The sequence below is a fragment of the Phocoena phocoena genome, chromosome 1 (genome assembly GCF_963924675.1).
Source record: "Phocoena phocoena chromosome 1, mPhoPho1.1, whole genome shotgun sequence".
Classification (NCBI taxonomy): Eukaryota; Metazoa; Chordata; class Mammalia; order Artiodactyla; family Phocoenidae; genus Phocoena; species Phocoena phocoena.
Window position 1 is genome coordinate 12,978,836 of NC_089219.1, and position 12,880 is coordinate 12,991,715.

Here is a 12,880-nt window from a genome sequence, read left to right on the forward strand (position 1 = left end):
TGGGGTAGGGGAGTAATCTGTTTCAATAAGCTCTCCAGGTAACTCTAGTGCTGGTAGAGTTTGACAACCAAGAAACCCACATCAAAAACTATACTTAATGATGGAATATTGAAAGCGTTCCTTCTAGGATCAGAATAAGACAAGAGTGTCTGCTATCATCACTTTTATTCAGCACTGAACAAAGAAAGTTCATGTAGTAGGTAAGGCAAGAGAAAGAAATAAAAGTTTTAAGGATCAGAAAAGAATGATTATATATGTAGAAATCCAAAAGAATCTACAAGCTACAAGAATCAATAAGAGGATTTTGCAAGGCTATCATTACAAAACCAATACAAAAATCAATTGGATTTCTATATACCAACAGCAAATAGAAAAAAATTTTAAATTTAAATATATCACTTATAATAGCAATAAAAAAGAAAAACAAAATAAAACACCAAAGAGCAAATCTAACAAAAGATGTGTAAAACCTTTATGGAGTATACTATACAACTGTACTGAAAAACATTAGAGAAGATCTAAATTCATGGAGGGAGTTACCATGTTTATAAATTCAAAGCTTAATATTGAAAAAAATGCCAATTCTCCCCAGGATCTGTAAATTAATGCAAACCCAATTAGAATAGCTACAGTGTATGTGTGTGTAGAACTTATAAGCTGATTATAAAATGTATATAGAAGTATTAAGAACCAAGAATAGCTAAGTCACTCCTGAAGATGACAAGGTGTGAAAACTTGCTCTACCAGGTGTTGACTTATTATAAAGCCATAGTAAATCAAACAATGTAGAATTTATGTAGAGATAGACAGTCCATTTACACAGAACAGAGGGCCAGACATTTTATTATTGCATGGGAGAAGTTGTTTATAAACCCTATATACTGACCTGTCACCATTTACATGTATTACAGGTATATTTTCTCCCAGGCTGTGGCTTTTCTTTTTACTCTCTTAATCTGTCTTTTAGTCAATAGCAGTTCTTCACTATAGTGTAACCAAGTTTATCCTTCCTTTCCTTTATCATTTTGTTCTTTGTGGACCAGTATCTAGGATGTATAAACCACTCCTACCATTCAATAAAAAACAGAAAAAGAAAAAGGGAAACAAACTGCTAGAAAAATACGATAAAATTATGAAGAGGCTTTTCACAAAACAAAAAACACAGATTTCCAATAAACAGATGAAAAAGATATTCAACCTCATTAATAATCAGGAAAATATGAAGGAAAACCATAGTGGTATAATATTACATGCACACCAGATGGGCAAAAATAAAAAAATACATAAAGTAAAACTGTTAGTGAGAATACGGAACAACAGAACCCTCGTATATAAATTGTTGATGGGGATAAAACTGGTATAACCACTTTGAAAAATAGTTACTACCCAGCACGTTAAAAATGCCCACACCCTACGCCAGAAACTTGACTCCCTAGGTATATACCTAGAGAAACTCTTGCACTGCTACCTGAAGAGACATGAATATTCATAGCAGCATTTGCCAAATTATCCTCAAACTGGAAACAATGCCCATCTCCAGTAGGATGGATAACTCAGTTGTTGTATATTCATATGGCGGAATATTAGAGAGCAATGAAGATGAACCATTTACGGCTCACACATCAACATGGATGCATCTCACAAACACCACGTTAAGGGAAGGAAGCAAGTCACAGAGGAATAAAGTGTGCTTCCATTTACGTAAAGACCAAAAGCAGGCAAAACTAAACAATAAAGTAAAAACCATAAAGAAAAGCAACAGACTGATGATGGCAAAAGTTCGCATCATTGTTTGCTCTGCACCTGGGGGAACGAGTGAGGGAGGTGTCATCAAACAGTTTCAAAGGTGCTGAAGACTTTCTATTCCTCAACCTGGGTGGCGTTTACACGGTGTTCTCTGTGTTGTTATTCCTTAAAATGATTGCATGTTACAGGCTCCTCCAAATGTACAATACATTGTGCAGTTTGAAGAAGTGCACACGGATATAAAGGCAACCACGGAAAGCATGCATGAGTGGCTCAAGTTCATCAACACGGCTCACACTGGCCGGAACAAGAGCAGACCCCGCCTCCAGTGGCAGGTGGCGGAGGATTTGCCAACCCTCGGGAAGGGCTTCTGGGGGTGGGCTGCAAGCAGGCCAGCTGCTCCAAAGCTCAGGGAATAGGAGGGCGTCCACAGACGGGTGACCAGACTACCATGTCATCAGTGAGCCCCCTTTCCCCGGGAGAGTCCCTGAGCGTGTGTGTGTGTGTGTGTGTGTGTGTGTGTGTGTGTGTGTGTGTGTAGAGGACAGCTGTGTCAGTAAAGCCCTGACCATCTCCGGGTCGGGGCGGGGGGGAGAGGAAGAAAGAGTCCCTGGAGATGGAGATCGTCAAGCAGAATCCCCAGGGGTCTGTGAACCCATCAAACTGTGGGCAAAATATTCCATATGCATTTTTCAGGGGAAATGTGTCCCCAGCTGTGCCCTGCTCCTTGAAGGGCTGAGGACACGGCTCCTGTAACAGATGCTGTCGGTGCCCCCCTACCCCCTCCCTCTTCGGTTCATGGAGGTCCAGCCCGAGAGTGCCAGCACCTGCACTCTGCTTGAGGTTTTCTCTGGCCACCAGAGCCCACCCATCAAAGTGCAGGGAACTAACGCCCCCCAGGAGCAGCCCTTAACCAACGACTGATGGGACTGGGTGTATTAATACCCTGGCTCTGCTGCTCCTGGGAGGGCTCGCTCTGGAGCCTGAGCTCCGCACCACTTCCCAGGGCTCCCCGGTGGGTTAAGCTCCAGTCGCCCGCAGGTGGTGACCAGCTCACTAATATGCCTTCACTGATTCTTCCCTCCCTGTCTCACTTTCCCACTCCCTCTCAGTGTATCCGGCGCCTCCCGAATAAACGACTTACACTCAGATCCTTGTCTTAGAGTCTCCCCTGGGGTAACCCAAACTAAGAAGCCCCAAGAAGATGAAGAACGCTCACAGGGAGTCAGGAAGAGAGACTCCCATCTTGGTTCAGCACCCACTTGACCATGACCCTAGGCCAGTTACAGCTCTTCCCCAAGCCTCACTTTCCCCATCCGCAAGGGGAGGAAAGCTAAGGGCATCTCTATTGCTTCCTTTAAATGCTCAAAAGGGTAAGTGACCCATATGCGTTAAGAACACCCATCCTATTTTCAAAATGAAGAATAGATAGTTGTTGCCAGGGGTTTGGAAAGGTTGAGGGGGTAGGTGGGTGGGTGTGACTATAAAGAGATAGCACCAAGGGATATCTTTGCAGTGAAGGAATAGTCTGTATCTTGATTGTGGTGATAGCTAGAGTAATCTACACGTGTCATAAAATGACGTTAAATACACACACATTGTGCTCATGTCAATTTCCTGGTTTTGACATTGTGACTACCAAGATGTGACTATTGGGGCAAACTTGTTTAAGGGTAAATGAATGGGGCTTCTCTGTACTATCTTTGCAACTTCCTGTGAATCTTCTATTTCAAAATAAAAAGTTTAAAAAAGTAAAAAAAAAAAAAAAGGAGAACATCTGTCTTAAATACTGGATGGTATCACATACATGTGGAATCTAAACAACAGAAAAAAGTCCATTGCATAGAAATGGAAAATAGAATGGTGGTTTGCCAGAGATCGGGGGAGTGGAAAATAGGATGATTTAGGTCAAAAGGTACAAATTTTCAGTTATAAGAAGCATAAGTTCTGAGGATCTAATATACGGCATGGTGACTATAGTCAATAACAGTATTGCATACTTAAAAGTTTCTGAGAGTCGATTGTAAGCGGTCTTACCACATACACACACGCAAGAGTTAACGAACGTTAACTGTGTCGGGTGATGGATGTGTTAGTTATCTTGATCTTGGTAATCATTCTGCCATGTATATGCACATCACGTCATCATGCTGTGCGCTTTAAATGTATACAATTATATTTGTCAATTACTGCTCAGCAAAGCTGTTTTGAAAGATAAGGAGAAAAAAGGAACAGCTGTCCTAAACTATGTGTTCTGTGATGGCTAATTTTACGTGTCAACTTGGCTAGGCCATGACACCCAGATATCTGGTCAAACTTCAGTCCAGATGTTGCTGTGCAGGTATTTTTAGATGAGATTAACATTTAAATCAGTGGACTTTTAAGTAAAGCAGATCACCCTCCATAATGTGGGTGGGCCCCATCTAATCAGTTGAAGGCCTTAGGAGAAAAAAGACTGACATCCTCCAAGGAAGGGGGAATTCTTCTAGCGGACTGCCTTCAAACTCAACCCACAACATCAGCTCCTCCTTGGGGTTCTCTCCAGCCTGTTCTGCAGATTTGGGGCTCACCAGCCTCCATAATCATGCGAGCTGATTCCTTAAAATCTCTCTCTCTCTCTCTCATGTGCACACAGTGTATATATATATACATATATTTTTTTTTTTGAGAGAGAGAATCTCCTGTTGGTTCTGTTTCTTTGACTTTTGTTTCATGTCCCTTGAAGGCAAGGACCCTTCTATCTTCTGTGTCCCTAATAACTGGCACAACACCAGGCACAGAGGGTGTGCTCAGCAGATGTCTGTGAATGAATCTAAGTCAGCAGACCAGTGTGTCTGGGGTCTTTTATTTTCCCTCCTAATTGGCCAGTAAAGCCTTGTGGTTAAGGCTTTGCCATTGCTCGATCTGGGTTTAGGTCCTGATTTCTTTTACCACTAGTGTGTGATCTTGTTCAAGTCCTTCAACCTCCCTGAGGCTCAATTTATTTGCCTACACAACGAGGGTGATAACCCCTTCCTCCTGGGGTTGATATGAGGATCACGTGAGTTGGTGTGTGTCAAGGACTTCACCTGGCGCCTGCCTGGAGCCCGGGACCTGCTAGTTGATGCTATTGGTTGGAAGCACAGGACTGGAACATTCTCTGCACAAAGGCAGTTAAGAAGACGTATATTGGGATACCATACTTGAAAGCAGGATATCCCAGAAAAATCGAGGCTTTTTCCCTGGATTCCTTAAGACTTGGGAAGGGGACTTGGCACATTGTGAATGCCTAGTAATTGCATGAAAGGATGGTGCACAGGTAGTATAATGCAGCCACTGGAGGCCCTGCTCAGTGAAAAACAGGACGAGAGCCCTAAACGTGAGGACAGTGGCAGCCCCAGGTCTCATCATCCTCCATTATGGCTTCTGAGCCCTGGACTTTATAGGGCAAAGAGGCATGTTAATGTTACACTCACAGGGCCCTTGAGTGGCAGCTGAAGATGTCCGGGCAGCCCTCCTTAGTGACAGGGATGCACAGTGAGGTCTGGAGCACCCAGGAAGAAGAGTGCTAGAGAAGGCAGCCACCAGACAGGCATGCGCTACCTAGACCTCGGCAACACCAGTCTCCAGCCCTGCCTGTCAGCCTCCTGGCTGAGAAGAATGTGAGGCGTCAGTGTTATTTTAAACCAGCGCTTGGTTCAAGTTTGTATGGCAGGGCTTCCCTGGTGGCGCAGTGGTTAGGAGTCTGCCTGCCAATGCAGGGGGACACGGGTTCAGATCCCTGGTCAGGGAAGATCTCACATGCCGCGGAACAACTAAACCTGTGCTCCACAATTACTGAGCCTGCACTCTAGGGTCGTCGTGCTACAACTACTGAGCCCCTGTGCTGCAACTGCTGAAACCCGCATGCCTGGAGCCCGTGCTCCACAACAAGAGAAGCCACCGCAATGAGAAGCCCGCGCACCGCAACGAAGAGTAGCCCCCGTTCGCCACAACTAGAGAAAACCCACGTGCAGCAACGAAGACCCTTGACCCAGTCAAGAATACATAAATAAAAATAAATAAATTTATATTTTAAAAAAAGTTTGTATGGCAGTGTTATTTTAACGTAGCTCCAGGTTCAAACTTCTAGTTGCTGCTGGAGAAATGCAATCATAGTCTAATCAGGAAAAACAAAGCGATGAATTTGTGAGGTGATGAATTGCCTGCAGGGCTCCAGCTCCTGGCTCTGGTCCTTTCCCTTCCTAATATCCTTCCTGATCAAAATTGCTCTAAAACAATGAGAACATGGGTGGCAGATTGGATGGCAAACATCTGGAACATTTTTCAGTCTCATTAAGAACTAAACACAAAATACCACAATCAAAATAGCAGAAATGAAAACAAAAACAAAAGTTGCTGGGAAAGCCAGGATGAAGTGAGCAGTTGCATGAATTGCTTATATAGATGTGATTTTATATAATCCTTTGGAGAGCAGTTTCACATATTAGGAATTCTACGTCCAGGAAAATAAACAAGGAAGTAACCCTATTCAGAGACAAATGTTTATTTGGAATTCATAATAACAGAAAATGAGAATAACGCTTGGTCAAAATGTAAAAGCATTTGGGAATGGGTAGGAAAATTGTGGTACCTCCATTTGATGGATTATATGAAACGTGCAAGGTCTTTACGGTAATACGATAAATACCTTTTTGTTAGGTGAAAAAATCTGGCTACGAAAGGAAGTGACCTGTGAAATGGCAAAATGCCAAATGGATAAGTGGGAGTGGTTGTAGCAATCATTACCTATGGAAATGGTTTAAATTGGGCACGATCTGCTTTGAATACATCTTTTAAATGTATGAAAAAAGAGGGAAAAATCAGATTTATATGTACAAGATAGAAAGTTGCCTGAGACCTATAAAGTGAAAAAGGTTGTGCAACAGTAGGTTTGGCATAATCTCATCATCTATAATGCTCTAGAAGAAATTCTAGAAGGATCCACACTTAATTGGTAACAGAAGTTACCAGTGGGGAGTGAAATGAGGGGGTGTGGGTGAGGAGGAGTTTCTCTTTCTATTTAAAAAATATTACCTTTGTTATAAGAACTGGACATTTTAAAAAACAAATAAATAAAGCTATATAAGAACAGAAAAGGATCCATAAGATATGAAATTAAAAATTCTATATATGAAAAAAATGGAAGGAAATAAAATTATTTGCTAGAAGTGACTGATGGAATCAGGGAATATTTTTATATGTTTCCTCCAACTAGACTTTTCCCCCCCAAACTTGTTATTATCAGCCACTTGTAGTAAGAAAGGGGAAATGTCCCATGAACTTTTTAAACGGAGACTATGGAACTCGGTAATCCTGCCATGTGAAATACGGTAGGGTATCTTGGGGGTATCCATCAGCAGGATACAGAGCTCCAACCCTGGAGGCATTCTGAGTTTCTTCCAGCAGCTACAGAGAGAACCTTGACTATGGGGGTGGGGGAAGTGTCCATTTTAAACTCTCAAATAATGACCCGGTTGCTTTCCCCAAAGATGAGAAGAATTGATCCTTTGAATGAATCCCTGCCAAGGTGGGGAAGCCTCCTCCCCACAAAGAGGGAAGCAGATCGGGCCCTTCTTCTCCACCATCCAGACCAGCATCAAGCAAGCCCCTCTTACATGTCTGCTGCATGCCCCTTACATCAAACTGTCCAGTGCTGAAGGAAAAATGGCTCGAGCACTGAGCCTGCCTGGGTCCAAATCCCTGTTCAAATCCCTGGCAGTGCCAGACAAGTGCTTCAGCTCTGCATTATCCAACTGGATATAATGTAAATAACTATAAACCAGAAAGGAAGAGAATGAAAGAACCTGGAATTCAATGAGGCAGCAAAGCAATTAGTTGAAAAAAATTAGCCTCAGTCCCATAGAGGGTTCCAGACTCAAAGCAAATGAAAGAATTACCTTGAAGGTATAACTTGAAACTGGATAAACTGTCACCCCCCTAAATGACATGGATTTGGAGTCCCCTGTTGTCATAGTGACTAAAAACCATGAGCTCTGTGGTTCTTCTATGGCAAGGAGAGAATCATTTTATGTCTCATGGCCCTGCCCCCAAAACACATCTGGTTGATATTTTCTTGAGATAGTAAAACTGTTCCTATATTTTACAGGAGGCCAGCGGGGGAGTCAGGACTTTCATGACTACCCAGTGGCAATGAGGTTACCCATTTACACACACAGTGCTAGTGGAGACCGTATGGAGAGTAATAACAAGGTATCCTTATGCCTTCCAGCCAGGATGGTATCAGCTGAGGTCAGAATTCCCACCATCATCCTCCACTACAAGAGATATACTTAAGTGTACTGTAGATAAATCAAAATGAAATCCGCAAAAATATTCAGGTAACCCTCAAGAAGGCAGGAAAAAGAAAACAGGAACAAACAAATAATAAAATGACAAATTTAAGCTCTAATATATCAATAATTACATTAAATATAAATTGTCTAAATGCACCAATAAAAAGACAGAGATTAGCAGAATGAATTTTAAAACTATACACTGTCTACAAAAACCTTACTTCAAACGTAAAGAAATAAGTAGGTTGAAAGTGGAAGAATGAAAAAAGATATACCATGCAAATACTAACCAAAAGAAAGCAGGAATAGCTTTATTAATATCAGATAATGTAGACTTCAGAGCAAAATATTTACAGGGGACTGAGAGGGACATAAGATAATGCTAAAAGTTTCAGTCCACCACAAGGCATAGCAATCCTAAACGTGTATGCACCAAACGAAAGAGCTGCAAAAGGTGTGAAGAGCTGATAGAACTGAAAGGAAAAACAGACAAATTCACAATAATTATTGGAGACTTCAACCCTCCTCTCTCAACAATGGAGAGAACAACTAGATGACAAGGATGTAGAAGACCTAAAAAAACTCCATAACTAACAGAATTGAGCTGACATTCATAGAACACTACCTAAGAACTTCAGAATAAACATTCTTTCCAAGTACCTACAGAACTTACACCAAATAGATCATATCCTGGGTCATAAAGCAACCTCAACACATTTAAAAGAATTGAAATCATACAGGGTGTGTTCTCTGACACAGTGGAATCAAACTAGAAAACAATGACAGAGAAATAACAGGAAACTCCACTTGGAAACTAAACAATGAACTTCCAAACAATCAATGGGTCAAGGAGAAAATCTCAAGGGAAATTTAAAAATACACTGAGCTGGGTGAAAATGAAAAGACAACATATCAAAATAGGTGATGCTCAGAAGAGTTGAGAGGGAAATTTATAGTACTAAACGCTTACACGAGAAAAGAGGGAAAATCACAAGTCAATACTCTAAGCTCCCTTCTCGAGTAACTAGATGCAGAATAGCAAAAGACACTCAAACAAGCAGAAGGAAGGAAATAAGATAAAAACAGAAATTAATGAAATTGAAAACAAAAGTAATAGAGAAAATCAATGAAAAAATCTGGTTATTTGAAAAGATCAATAAAATTGTCAAACATCTAGCAAGAATTGACAAATTAAAAAAGAGAAAAGACACAAATTACCAATATCAGGAATGTAATAGAGATATCGATACAGGCCCCGAAGACAACCAAAATATGATAAGAGGATACTACAAACCATTCTACACACATACATTTGACAACTTAGACGAAATGGACAAATTTCTTGAAAAGCACAAATGAATACAGCTTACCCAATATGAAACAGAAAATTTGAATATCCCTACACCTATTAAGGAAATTGAATTCATAATTTTAAAACTCCCCAAAAAGAAACATCTTGGCCCAAATGATTTGCTGGAGAATTCTACTAAACATATAAAGATGAAATAACACCAATTCTACATAGTCTCTTCCAGAAAAATAGAAGAGGTGGGAATATTTCCCAACTCATTTAAAGAGGCATTAAAGATACCAAAACCAGTCAAAAAACAACACAAAAGAATCCCAAACTACAGACCAATATCACTTGTAAATATAGACATAAATTCTTAACAAAATATTAGCAAATAGAATTCAGCAATATATAAAAAGAATTACATATTTTGACCAAGTGAGGTTTGTTTCAAGGATGCAAGGCTGTTATAACATTCGAGACTGTTGGTACAGGCAGTCTCATGTGCACAGTCTTTAGGCTCCCCCTAGACCACGTAAGAATAGGCCCTGGGCCTGGAATACGTCCTTATTAAGAGATAATGAACCCACACAGCCTGTGCCAGGCTTGTCACCTTGCTCAGGAATATTTTCCCTATTTTAGGCTCAATGAGCATTCTGTTAAAACATGTACCCAACGGCTCTGAGGCGCACCCTCAGCTTTCAGTATTTCAGACTCCTTGAGGGAGGGGGAGGTGGTGTTCTCCTGAGGCACTAGAGGGGTGCACTCAGGCCAGTTGTCCTGCCATGGCTGCCGGGGGCACCTGCTAACCATGAGGGACTGATGAACACTATTGCAGCTGATCCCGCTCTCTCTTCTCTATGTGAGTAAAAGCATTTCCATCCAGTGCTTGACTGGGTTGTGTTTCCATGGCAACTTTGATACCAAGGTGCAGTGGGCAGAAGTGTTTGGACTTCTCTTCCTGGTGTCTGGCATTGTGATGATCTTGCTAACCTCCAAGTAGTTGGAGTCTTCCCCCAGCACTGGTTGTTGGTGTCTGGTGTTCTGTTTGACAAAAAATAGTGTAACCCACGATTTTAATAGGCTAAAGAAGAAAAATTATATCAATGGATGAAGAAAGAGCATTGGAAAAATCCGATAGTCATTCATGATTAAAACTCTTTGCAGATTAGGAATAGAGAGGAATTTCCTCACCTGATGAAGGGCATATACAAAAAATCTACAGTTAACGACATACCTAATGGTGAAAACCTGAACACTTTCCTCACAAGACTGAGAATGAAACAAGATGACCGTTCTTGCCACTGTTATTCAACTTAGTACTGAAAGTTCTAGCAAGTGTGATAAACCAAGAAAAGAAATAAAAGACATGCAAATGAGGAAGGAAGAAATAAAACTGCCTCTATTTGCAGAAGACATGATTATTTACATAGAAAATCCCAAGGAATCTACTGAAAAACTCTTAGAACTAATAAATGAGTTTAGCAAAGTCGTGGGTTACAAGATTAATACCTAAAAATCAATTGAATTTTGATATACTAGCAATGAACAGGTGGACAAAATTAAGACTACAATACCATTTACAATCGTTCCCCGAAAATGAAATGCTTATGTGTAAATGTACAAGACTTGTATGCTAAAAGCTACAAATGGCTGATGAAAGAAGATCTAAATAAATGGAGAGCCATACCATGTCCATGGATTGGAAAACTCAACATAGTAAAATGTCAATCCTCCCCAAACTGATATAGAAATTTAATGCAATTGCTATCAGAATCCCAGAAAGATTTTTTTGTAGATATAGGTAATATTACTCTAAAACTATATGGAATTATGAAGGAACTATAATAGCTAAAACATTTTTGAAAAAGAAGAATAAAGTGAGAGCAATTAGTCAACCCAATTTCAAGATACAGCTTTAGTAGTCAAAACTGTGTTTGGTTGGTGGATAGACACATAGATCAAGTAAATGAAATAGAGGACACAGAAACAACCCACACAAGTATGGCCAACTGATTCTCTGACAAAATTGCAAAAGCAATTCAATGGAGGAAGGATAGTCTTTTCAACAAATTGTGATGGAGCAAGGATGTATCTTAAAATAAATGGTGTTTTCTATTTAATAAAATACAATATTTCTTGTACACCTACTCTGAGCCAGACCCTATTCTAAGCACTAAGGGTATAGCAATGAACAAAGGAAAGTTCCTGCTTTTGTGGTGCTGACATTCTCATGGTCATCTTCCCCAGGAGAAATCCTGGATGCTAGAAAAGGAAAGTGGGCACCTGGGGTCAAAGATAGGGTAGGAGCCAGCTCCAGAAAAGGAATGCAGGGGCATTGACCTTCCTCTTGCTAGGTCCCCTTCCCCTTCTCAAAGATGGCATAGTGGAAGGTCACAGGCTTTCAATGCAGACAGAACTGTAGTCCACCTCCCGTCTCTGCCCCTGAAGTAATGCTCACTGTCAATGACTAACAGGTCTTCCCTTTATCACGTTGTTGTGGGGTTCACATGAGTGGGTGCAATAAGAACAGTGCAGGGCAGGGTCTGGCACATCTTAGAGTCAGATGTTGCTCTTGTATGCCCAAATCCTTCCAGAGCCTGGATGGGTTATATGAAGGAGAGCAGGGAGAGGTGCTGGGGGTGGGGCAGGGCTGTGGGAACAGAAAGAGAAGAAAGTGCAGACACAGGGCTCTTAGATGAACACCTTAGTAAGAAGGGGAGACTTGCCAATTTTGGCCAGTCTGGATGATCTAGATACACTCCCAATTTTCTACTTGAAGTTATGGAGAGGCTGGGGTTCTTTGTGCTCAGAGGGACTTCAGAGCTCATTGGCCAAAGGGACCTGACCAGGAGGCAGCTGCACATTGCATGGAGTGGGACAAGGGGTAAAGTTCAATCCAGATGTCACCACTTCCTGTCTGTGCAACCGTGGGCAAGTTACCTAACCCCTGCAAGACTCAGTTTCCTCATATGGAAAATGGGGAGAGTATAATTCAGACAAATTTTACTGTGAGGATTAGAGATGATGCATGTCAGCCTTCTGGCACAGGTAAGGACCACACCAGAAAGCAGAGCAAGTTAGACAAAGCTGGATTTGAAACCCACTTAGAAGCCATGTGGCCTTGAGCACGGTGCTTCATGCCTCTGCAGAAATGAGACTATAAGTCCTGCCCACTGGTCTATGGTGAGAATTAGAAGTAATACAGCCCAGGGACTTCCTGGTGGTGCAGTGGTTAAGACTCCATGCTCCCAATGCAGGGGGCCTGGGTTTGATCCCTGATCAGGGAACTAGATCCCACATGCACGCCACAACTAAAAGTTCACATGCCACAACTAAGGAGCCCACATGCCACAACTAAGACCTGGTGCAGACACTTCCCTGGTGGCACAGTGGTTAAGAATCTTCCTGCCAGGGGGAAGGGTGAGCTGTGACAGGGCGAGAGAGAGGCATGGACATATATACACTAACAAACGTAAGGTAGATAGCTAGTGGGAAGCAGCCGCATGGCACAGGGATATCGGCTCGG